Consider the following 12,153-nt stretch of genomic DNA (forward strand, 5'->3'; position numbering starts at 1 on the left):
TTTATGTTCCTGTCATGTGATTATCTGGGAAGGGCTGCCAGATTACACATTTTTTCCTTCATTCTTTAAGACTTTAAACCACTGATTGGTCACTGTGGTATATGTCACCCAAGAGAAATACATTTTTTTTTAAATAAAATGAATCCAATAAAATATTTTATTTTTGTGAGTGAATTACTTTGCCTCAGAAGGTCTCACGCAGTTTGACTAAGTAGATAATACTCTCTATGTAATTCTTCTGTATTCTGTAGTTGCTTACCAACATATATATATATATATATATATATATATATATATTGCAAATTATGGGATATATATTGTTTGTAGATAACATTGGGGAAGCTGTTATTCACCCCAAGGGGAGACGTTGGTAGATTAAAAAAAAGTAGAATTTAAAGCTGAACTAAATATTAACAGTTCAGTTAAAAAAACAATACTTTATTGTCAATCAGATGGTAATTGTGGCCTTTGGCTACTTATAGCTATTGGGGTCCAGCAGAAAGATCTTCTAGCACGAGTTCTCTGCTTTCTCTCTTTGTTAAAGTGTTTCTTTCTTCCTGAACTCAGAAGAACCTGAAGTCTATGGACTGTGAAACCACTTTATAATGGTCTGTCGGAATGAAGTATCCAAGAAATTCCATGCACAGATGAAATCATGACAGCTCCCTGGATATTGATTTTATCTGGTGGCATCCACACAAACCTAGAATATCACTTTTTGATGGGCCAATCCTCTAAGATCCATAATGATAATGAAATAAATATCAGTCATCAGTATTGATTCACTATTGGATTAGCGACTGTTCGCTTTGCAAAGTAGGTGTTCACTCAACTTAGTAAATAAGGTTTAGGTATGCTCTCTTCTCTCTTCCAACCATCTTCAGAAAAATAAATAATTGTTTAACTTTTCTTGCACATAGTATGTATTCAGAGTAGACACAACTTCATTATATTTACTAAGCTCATGGAAGATACATTTTCCAAAAAGAAGAGTCACTCTGTTAAATGAATATGCTTTACCCTATAGTAAAATAATATCTATCTATTAGTTTTTAAAAAATAAAATTAAAATGAGAAAATTAGCAAAACAAAACTTGATGCACTTCAAGACCATTAAGATTGTATTTCAATTTTAACAGTCATTTTTGCAGAAAATAGATGTGTCTGAAAGGACAAATAATGGGCATGTACAAAATAAGTTGTTTTTTTTGTTGCAGTTCTTTCTCCGAAATTGCCCTTAACTATTTAATGAGTACATGAAAACTGTGTTTCAGATTTTTTTTTTTTTAATGTTAACTGTGGCATATGTGTGAGTGGCTGTAATCTTGTGTTCTTTTGCCAACGCTGACAAAGGTCTGGTTGTCAGTGATACCTTTAACAGCTAAATTTATCCCAGACTGACAGAAGCAGGTGCTGGTGGGCCTGCCAGACACTTGTGCACGGGAATCTCGCTTCTTACAGGTCAACATCTAGAGGGGAAAAAGCTTCTGTTCTCATGTTAGAAAGAGACTGAGGCAAACAGAACCCATACTGGGGGTTCTCTTCAAAGCCAGCTGGTCTGGCTTTATTATACAGGAATTTTTTTTTACCTGTTAGAGTTTGGGTCAACAAATCCCTCAGCAGGTGCTGTAGGGGAAACTTCCTGGAGAAGCAGGGCACTGGTAAGTCTTTTTATTTGTTTTATTTTTGAATGATCAAATAAATACTAAACTGTTTGGTGCTTGAGATATTGAGGACAGTGTGTGCTGAATCCATGCTACCACCTAATGAAATGCTGTTCTTTATTTGTAGTTATAAAGTTTTTATTTTATTTTCCTTTTTAACACTATTATTGACTTTCTAAACTTTTCTAAACTTTTTCTAAAGTGGAAACGTGCTTATTATTTTATTTTTTTCTGAATGAATGAATACATTATTTTCCAGGAATCAGACCAAGGGCCTGGCATACAAGTGACAATGCTTTTCATGGCAATTTCTTTTCAGTTATTTTTATGAGCAACATTCTTAACAATATATAACATCACTCTTGAAACTTTAACAAAAATATTCAATATCTGCACAACAGCATAATCATTTTTGAGTGTTGGAATGCTTATGCTTGAAGTTCATTTTTTTGTGTGCTTTTATAGCAGTGCCCTAGAACAATGCTATTTTTTTTTTGTTATAAACATGAAAAGATGACATCCTGCTTTTTCTTTGGTGCAGTAATTAATACTTTAAAAATTTTGGACTGATTTAAGAGGCTGGGTCTAATTAAACACATGGGTTCTCAATTAGTAAAATGGAACAAATATCAGTTTGGCCTTCATCAGCAAAAGTAGTTCACAAACAATGACATTTATTTTGTAATTGTTACAGTTTAGTAAAATGAACAATAACTATTTAATATCAGGAACCAATTTTTTTATGTATATTAAATGTATATATGTAAAATGAATTAGTAACAATTTAAAGATGCTTTGCTCAGATTTATTCATATGAGTATAGTGACTGTGCATTATGTATCTTAGATTTACATGCACATATATTCTTTAACTGTTCTTTTGTTATATAACTAAAATGTTTAAGTTAAAATGGAATGCATTTTAGACCCTTAGGTAAAGTGATAACACATACCAAGCAATGGATATTTTAAATCAATAAAATCACATCCATTAGTATAGCTTATAACCCTTCTTGGAATAATCAGTAAAGGCACACAAACTGGTTATTGCTGAGAGTGAGTTAAAAATATTCAACTTGCTTATTGATGCATTTTATCCTATATTATCAATTTTTTATTATAAAAGACCAGTTTTATTCCAAAATGTTGAATTATGACTTTTTAAAGTTACAGATATGTCTTTAAAGCTATTAACTCTAATTCCTTAACCCATTTTAAAAATGACATACAGATACCAGTCTGGTGTTTAAAATGTTAACTATTATGTTTAGAAAGCATAATTAGACCTGACATTTTACCTGATCTTTTTTTCTGTGTACCTGGTACTCCAATTACATAATTGACTTGCCAACAAAGATTTTCTAACACGTGATTCGGTGATGAGTATGACCCAATAAACAGCAACACAAAGATGCATTAGAAACCTCCATGCACTGATCATGTAAACAAGTACGCATGGGTGCTTGATTTAACACACATCCATCATCTATCCTGCATTTGGCAATTGCTCCAACACTCAGTCCAATGGGGACAGGGTTAGGACTGAAGAAACAAGTGAAGAGAAAGGAGACAGCAGTGTTATGGATGCTGCAATCCAAAACACACAAAGGAAAAGCTTCACTGAGTGCTTCTTTGGATTATATACAAAACTTCTATTCCTAACACCAGGGTTCTATATAGACATGTTAGTAGTGCGTTGGGGCTTTGGTGTATGAAGCCTGAAGTTGGTCTTCAGAAGTATCAGCATGCATGCCACTAAAGCATATAAGCCTACAAGCCCCTCTCAATTGCATATCAAAGTGATAGTGGCCTTAACTATGTAATCTAGTATGATTCCTAGAAACAATCTTAAAGGTATCTGTTTTACATACTGATCATGGGTTTCCCTTTTTTTGGATGACATTTGTTTATTTTGAAAAGTCTCATTCAGCCCATTCCATTAAATAATATTATATTAACTTTTTATGGTATTTTATTTACAAAAAAGTATTGAAGATATAATAAGCACTTTATAATCCATGTTTGAAACATGCCATCATAACGGTGTAGTGTGTTCTTTAAAGAATATTATAAGAAATAAAGCCTAAAAATAGTACTTCAGCTGCACAATGTTCCCACAATTGTTAGCATTTTTCTTAGCATGGCTACCATTTATTAATAAGACTAGGAACAGAATTATACCCTGAAAACACCTATAGTTCTACCTTTGATAATGTGTTATAAGTGTGCCAACGCAGACCAATGCTAAATATTTTAGGGCTCAAGAGACTGTCTACATGCCTGGCCCTTGGCATATGGCTAGATCTAGTCTGGGCTCTTGTATGCTCAACATCACACCAAATTGTATCCTATTCAAAGAGTTACATAGACAGGTAAACAGATAGGTAGATAGATAGATAGATAGATAGATAGATAGATAGATAGATAGATAGATAGATAGATAGATAGATAGATAGATAGATAGATAGATAGATAGATAGATAGATAGATAGATAGATAGATAGATAGATAGATAGATAGATAGATAGATAGATAGATAGAGAAAATGTGTTTTTGGAAATGATTGTACATACTACTATGAAAAGAATTGTACATTTTTTAAATAAAAATCTGCTATCTGCATGTTACCTACTGAAACAATAAATGTCTACAAATTCTACATTTACTAGAAGCCAGAGCTGAAATTCCAGTTTTAAACTGGGTGCCTACTGCTGGTAATTTTTGCAATGCACATAGTATCTGGAATAAGGACATTCTATCATTCTGGGTGCAGATTTTTCCAGATAGACTCTGACTCTAGGGGTTGTATTTACAAGCAGTTTTAAAATGCATTTTATTTAGCTTGTTCTTATATTGATTGTTTTAGAGGCCGAGTTTTCACAAATCCACTTTTACATGTATTTACCTGTATTTATACCATTTTTTTTTTTTTTGTAAACTGAATAAACTATCTATTGTGCGTACAACATTTGTATACATGGTACACACAATTACAGTCCAGGTTATAAACCAAAAATATAATTGGGGAACTGTAGTCCAGTTGAAAGCCTTTTTTGTGACTAAGATTATACTTTTAATGTGACCCAGTTTTTGCAGTAGAGCTACACCGGGACATCACCCTCATGGCATCTGTTTTCTTCTCTGAGACCTTTGATAGTCATTGCATCAGTGGAACATTCTGAATAACTGTTTTGGCATTTGAGTGGGGTAACAGATTTAGTAGATCATTGGCAGCTGCTTGGGTTAAGCTGTCCTGTGTGCAAGGGTGGAGCATGTGACACCTGTTGTGGTATTAAAGCAAAAAAAAATAAAAAATGACAGCTCAGATTATTAGGAGAGTTTGCATACACAAAATAGAAAAATACCACTGTAGGAGCAAATACATAAACTTATTTTATTTTAGAACATGTAACTCTAAGCAAATAGCAAATTAAAACAGCAATCTGTAATGCAGTTACTAAGTAAATAACAAAAGTAAGAAATACGTCAAAATAACAAAAGAAAAACGTGCTATGATCGTATTTAACTTTATGAAAAATGTTAAGCGTATTTCCATGCAAATCAAAATGCCACCCAAACCTTTTTGAGCCCCTAGGACAGCTATTTTGTTTTTTTACTTGCATGGCTCCATATTTTTTTTTTCCCAGTCTTTTGTTGTCTTTTAAAATTATTACAGGGCAGAAATCTGTATCTCTTGAGGTCTGAAGGAGTATAGGTTGGTTGGGTACCCTACATGACTTCTGATGAGCTCAAGTGCATCCACCCAGGCTAAAAATCCCATGAACTGTACAGCTGCCTGCATGGCATAAGTGCATTGATGGGAGTTGCTATTTAAGTCACTGGCAGCTAGATGGGCCTGATTTCCTGATGGCAGGTGAGGTGGAGTTTGGCTAAGGTGTTTGATATTCAGTGTTGATATGCAGAGCAAACCTATCGACTACCAGCCAATAGTCCTTGCCTATTTGATTCAGCGCCAAAGTGATGATGTCAATGCTTCTTGCGAAAAGATCTATGGGCACAGTGGAGCAACCAGTCACACTGCTTTCAGGGAGTAGGAGACTCTATTGTAAAATTATTGTGAAATTAGGCTGTTTTTGGGGGGGTCTCTCTCTCATGAAGGGCAGTAAGGGGGATGCTACTCTGCATTAGTGCTACGTTTTATTTGTGCCTAGAGTAAAAATAACAAATTAATTGAAGACTTTTAAGTGAACAAAAAAAATGTAATGGCATTATAATATTACAATGAATATTCTGAAACCTATTTTTTATTTTCAGATATAGAGGAAAGCAGATAAAACCTCTTTTAGGATTTTTATGCAGTCTAGTTTGGAAGATTTTCCCTCACTTTCTTGGAGCATGCTTTTAATTTTCTCAATGAATGTAACACATTCTCTGAATGGACAAGGTGGACGTGATGTCAGCACACCACCTCTCCCTCTTGTCTTACTGAACTACTAGCATAGTGTATGTTATTTGTTACCTAAGATATACAATCTGCACTTATCCCCCTCCTTATTCTTATTTTAGCTCATTGAGATATTTGTCACTCAGTGGAGATTAGAAGAGAATGAGAAAGCAAAGGCATACAAAACAAGTACATGGTTTAATTGCCCTGAGACTGCTCATCATTCTCAGGAAAATATTTTTTATAGAAGATAATAAAAAATATGAGTTAAGTCGTGGAAATAATACCTACATACAGTCAGGTCCATAGTTATGTACTTATAGCTCCTCTTGTCTCTGCACTCTAAGTACAGAATGTGGATTTGTGAGGGACTAAATGGTCTGTGATATACAAAAAAAAGTCTTCTGGGACTTCTGAAAGCTTCGGGCTTATTTGAGCTGGTCTATTTTTTTTTGCGTAAAAAATGAATTTGAAAAATGAAAAATGAACCCAATTAATTCCGAGATGGCTAGTTCATCTATGTAGAGTAGATTATTCTCTTTTTTTAACAAAATGTATTCTGTTTTTTGGTGTGTTTATAGTGCATCTGCTCCATGGAAAATCATTGCCATGACTGCTCCCATACTGTGATTACCTGTTGAAAACGTGTTAATGCTCAAAAACACATGAAGTAATGCATGTCAAAAAGGTCCTATATTTTCATCCAGTGCAGAGCACAAAGTACACCTACATTTACATAATTGATTATGTTTTAATGATCAGATTGCAATAAACTAAACATTAGTTGATAAGGATTATTAGACTGGCTATCAAATCATTTTTTACCTCCTTAATAAATAAAAACAATGATGTGTATAGGGCCTTTCCATTTAGTAAACGTAAGCAGCTAGCGTCTTTAGAACCTTCACAATAATGTTTCTTCATGTTAACAGAAGAAACCTATAATCCAAGGTGACCACCAACAACCAATGCCCTGTACACACGGTCAGAAATTCCGACGGAAAAGGTCTGATCGGATTATATTGTCGTAAAATCCGATCGTGTATGAGCTCTATCGGACTTTTTCCGTCGGAAATTCCAACGGAAAAAATTTGAGAGGAGGATCTCTTTGTCCGATTGTTTGTAGAGAATTCTGATTGGACAAAGTGCCAAGCATGCTCAGATCAAATTACGAGACCAAAGCAATTGGCTACTAGCCTGAACGTAGTCCCGTTGTAACGAACGGACATCATCACGATGGGATTTTCCGACAACTTTGTCCAAACATGTGTATGCAACACCAGTTTCGGACAAAATCCGTTGGAAAAAATCCATTGGATTTTGTGGTCGGAATGTCCGACCGTGTGTACAAGGGCTAAGACCAACAGCCCAGAACTACATCTGTTTGGGGTGCAGAGTCCAGTGACACAGCTCTTGGACCAACACATTCATATCCTCTCCTTTTTTGGTAAACATGATAGTTATTACTTCTAGGGTTATACAGTCATTAGTAAAAATGCCACGGTAAAATAAAAAAAATGTTGCATCAGTTTAAGATACTATATTTTATTTATGGTCTCAAATCAAGTTCAAAGGTAAAGCTGATATCATTGATATTGATTTTATATCTGTGCAAAATCTGCAGAATGCCAGCAGAAAGGTCTAAATGACTAAAAAGTTGAATTTAGTCTTACAATATTTACAGGGGTCTATAAATAAACTAGGCTAAGCGTTGGCCCTTTTTAGCCCTTAATACTTGTTTTACCAAAAATGTGTTGGATGTGTGTAGGTGAGGTTTCAACTACATATATGTGTCAGTGGAGGGTATCAACCTTATTTCAAATATGTAGCAAAGAAGTAGTAGGACTTTAAATACCCCTCTAGTGATCACTGAAATACAACAATGTCAAACATTACAAAACGTTATTTTTACCAATAAAAGCTATATATAAACACATATTGTATGTAATTTCTTGCATATTCCTACCAAAAATCACCATTTACTGCAAACATGCATGACTTGAGTTGAGATAGAGTAATTATGTTGACACGTTTTGTGGAAATCAGCTTCTTCGGGACCTTTTATCTTTTATATATGAGCAAGTAATCAGAAGAATCACCTCTAGAGATAGAAAAAACACAAAATATAAAAGTTAGGCCTCTTTCACACGGACGATCTGTTTAGGTCCGCCTGTCAGTTTTTTGGCGGACCTGAATGGACTCTCCATAAACCTCTATGGAGCGACGGATGTCAGCGGTGACATGTCCACTGTCATCTGACCCGCTCTGGTCTGAAAATGTGTGACGGAGGAAAACCCTACTTTTCCATCCGTCTGTGAAAATGTACGCTACACTCCGTCTTCATCCAATCCCCCATAGGGGAGAGCAGTGCTCTGACAGGTCCATCCCTGCACAGTGTGTAGAGACAGACCTGTGATCCCCTGCTGAGCAGCGCAGGCTCCGTACATGGACACGTCCGTATGAAGGAGCCCTTACATTTATTTACAACAATCATTGAATTCTGAAAAATTTTCATCTCATCTTCACTCATGGTGGAAACAGCTAGCTTTTGCTCATTATGGCTACCATAAAGGCGCTTTCACACATGCGGACCATTCATTTTATCAGTTCATCATGTTTGTTCAGAGTAAAAAAACGGATGACATTTACATCAATTTTTCATCAGTTTACATCAGTTTTTGATCAGTTTCTCATCAGCTGCTGTCCATTTACATTAGTTTTTCATCCATTCTGTTTTTCTAACAGAACAAAAATAGGGCTTTGCTATGTTTTAAAAAATGGATGTTAACAGATACGGATGTAAACTGATGTAAATGGATGATCATCTTTTTACATCCCTTTTTCCATAGGAATGCATTGATGTCCGTTTTTCATCCTTCAACGAATGGATGAAAAACAAGTACCGGTAAATAGTATATAAGGCCCCTTTCAGACAAAGGGGATCCGTCCAGGTGGATCCATTCTACTCTTTCCGCTGATCCCTGCTGAGCAGGCAGATGACAGGTCCGTGCAGAGCGGACACAGACACAGCCCGCTCTCCTCTATGGGGCTGTCAGATGGAAACAGATTGTATGACTGTTTCCATGCAATTGTCATCCGATCCGCACGATGGATGGCGAACATATCCCCATACGTCTGTTTTTAGCAGATTTTATCGGCTGAGATGCATGGCGGGTGACGGATCGTGTCTGCCTAAAAAGCTGACAGGTGGTCCCGATCGGTCCACTAGTGTGAAAGGGGCCTAAAACATCTAGAAATGTTAATTGTGCCTAAACAGTTCCATTGAAAATCTACCTTTTGTTTTAAATTCTTCCTAAAAAAGGCCAGTGCACTTCCTTATATATGACTGTGCCTACTAACTCTTGTTCTAAACTTTAAGTGGCATTAAACCCAAAAGCAAACACTTATTGTTTTGCAGTTTACTAGTTTGTAGATGTGGCTGCATTCATTTTCTTTTTTAGACTCCTTTTTTTTGTTAACCTGCTGATCCTGCCAGCAAGTCTGTTGTTTTTCAACAGATCAAGCTCTCTTGCAGATGTAGCAGTTAAAAGGTTGGGATAAACCATTTACAACTGACAGGGATGCTTACAATGATTATTATATTATTTATGTGTAGCATTAAACCCTGAAGGAGATGCAGAATTTTTCTGGGCTTACCGATTACCTCCTCCAGCTCGTATGCCTTGTCCTTGTCTAGGGGTTCCCAGGGTTGATAACCCAGTAACTATAGAGACCAACACTTGAATTCCTTGTCAGGATTTTTATTTTGCATAAAACGGTTGAACAAACTCAGTCTCTAAGTTGGAAATCGAGGGTATCAGGGTAGAGTTTAGCCCAGGTGCTTGGAACTGCTGACTTCAATACAAGTCTCTCTCTATGTACACAATCCAGGGAACAGCCGCTCACAACTGGACTCTTTAACTGTTGGATAAATCCTTAAGTTTTGGGTTTAGCAGCCAACAGGTAATTCTAGCATTCAAAGTCCCTCACACAGACTTGGTTGGAAACTTAGTTACAACTGGAAGGGTAGGAGTAGGAACTTTTCTTACTGTATCAGAATCTTTCAGCCGGTCTGGCGATACTGTAAGAATTGTGGATTCAATCAACGTCCATGGCAGCTCAGCTTCCAGGCTCTTACTGAGCAGCCAGCCTTGTGCGTGGCTCTCTCACTGAAGAGTCCTCCCCTGATCACGTGTAGAGTTGCTGGGCCTCTCCAAAATCGGAGACGGCTCCAGAACACCTTAGAATCCTCCCTCCAGATACTGCGCCTCGAACTAGCCAGTTCTGAGGCTCGGGAATGGATGGATCCGCACCCCAGGCCATGAGGGCCCCCGGGGGCTGGTCAGGAGGACCAGGACTACGGAGTCAGCAACAACTTCTGGACTGGAACCCAGAACCACGTGACTTCGGCACCTTAAGTACCCCTTCCTGGATTACACAGTGAGACAAACGTGCCCACTGATTGGTTTCCGAGATAGAGATTGGTACCAATGTGTCCAACCAGACTGCGTTCTATAGCCTCCCACAGGTGTACAACCGCACCTATGACCAGGCAGAACTTCTATACAGCCAAGCCAAACTGATGCCAAAGTACAATTTAACACAATTAACCCCAAAACTGTAGTAAGCAAAAACTAAATTTGAACACATAGCACATACTCATTAGGAGTACCCGCACTACATATGTAAAACCTTTATCTCAGAGGCCTCTTTCACATGTGCAGACAGTATGTCCATATTTCATCCATCCGTTTTCAGATGAAATACGGACATACATGCATCCCTATGGGATAGCGGGTGTCAGGGGATGAACATCCGCTGCCACCCGATATCATCCGTCCCCGCTATGGTCTGATTCTGCAGACGGAGGAAAATCCTATTTTCTGTCTGCAGAGCGGATCAGATAAACACGAACAGACGGTCCATGTTCATCTGATCCCCCCATAGGGGAGAGCGGAGATCTGACAGGGGGGTCCCTGCACAGTGTGCAGGGACCGCCCTGCCATCCGCTGGCTCAGCGGGGACAACGGAGTGATCCCCGCTGAGCAAGCGGATGTTCATGGGACAGATCATCACAGATCCATCCCGTGTGAAAGGACCCAAAGGGAGCAAAAACTGTTGTTATAACTGAAGTAAGCTAAGTCCCTCATTAATAGGGGAAAGATCAACTGCGTGGAGATTACAGACAATACTGCTGACTAATCCTTAGCCCTCTGGTATTTTGGACACAGCTCCCACAGTTTGGTCCTCGTTAATATAGTAAAAGTTTGGATATTAATTGCTTCTCAGTTCTTTCTTGGTGTCCATGCATTTGGAGCTACAAAAAAAAAAACTGGATATGTGAAACTTTCCATCTAGTTTAGCAACCCCAGAAATGTGAGAATGCTTCTGATGGATTGAATGCTGACATTGTACCAAGGTCATCCTCAACTTGTTTATTTATTCCATAGCTGTGAGACCACAAATCAATACTTGCTGTAAGAACAACATCATAGAGATATCTGTACAGATGGTTAATGCTGTCTTTTGACCACAAACAAGAGCAAAAAGTTTTTTTTCCCTTGTAACAGATTTTTCTCTTTTTAATATAGAAATGTGTGTTTTAATATCTTTACTAAATACCATATACAGGGTACTCTTGACAGGGTACAAGCGATTACGTCACAAAAGATGTTTGCTTTTGCTCTTATATGCAAAATTGCAATTGTGAAAATGTAATTGGTATTCCTAACTGTAGACCAGAGGCAATGACAAATAAATATGGCCTATGTAATGTACAACAAGCACTGTACTACTTATATCAGTGGTCCTTAATAAGGAGCTTTAGTGCTGCATGTGAGTCATAGCTACCATTGATGTGCCTCCCAGCAATGTTTAAGCAGGTTCTCAATACCTTTATATAAACACCTATCTCTTCCTATACAACATGCAAGAAACTAAACAGATGCTGTGTGTATTATACATTCCCATATGTATTATGGGTCAACGCAAAAACAAATCAGAAGATAGAAGGTGGAAATGTCGCACACCAGAGCCCAGCCATTATACATAAAGTTAAAAATACAGCTTAAGACTAAGCTCCTCC

At 37.2% G+C, this 12,153-nt stretch overlaps 1 protein-coding gene across 12 annotated transcripts in view; it reads left to right on the forward strand.

Annotated features, from left to right (window-relative positions):
- The first annotated feature begins 1,475 nt into the window (after nucleotides 1-1,475).
- The window catches only part of MEF2C (myocyte enhancer factor 2C), a 367,493-nt gene continuing 356,815 nt past the window's right edge, over nucleotides 1,476-12,153 (forward strand). For 3 of the 12 annotated variants that reach the window (XM_077462415.1, XM_077462412.1, XM_077462424.1), the window contains exon 1: nucleotides 1,481-1,661. The gene's annotated coding sequence lies outside the window, so the exon portion shown is untranslated. Of the gene's footprint in view, nucleotides 1,662-12,153 lie in introns of all 12 variants that reach the window. The other 9 variants (XM_077462420.1, XM_077462428.1, XM_077462419.1 and 6 more) reach the window with 7 other exon arrangements.

Source organism: Lithobates pipiens, unplaced genomic scaffold (genome assembly GCF_037356315.1).
Source record: "Lithobates pipiens isolate NorthernLeopardFrog02 unplaced genomic scaffold, aLitPip1_a1.2 Scaffold_3, whole genome shotgun sequence".
In the NCBI taxonomy this organism is placed as follows: Eukaryota; Metazoa; Chordata; class Amphibia; order Anura; family Ranidae; genus Lithobates; species Lithobates pipiens.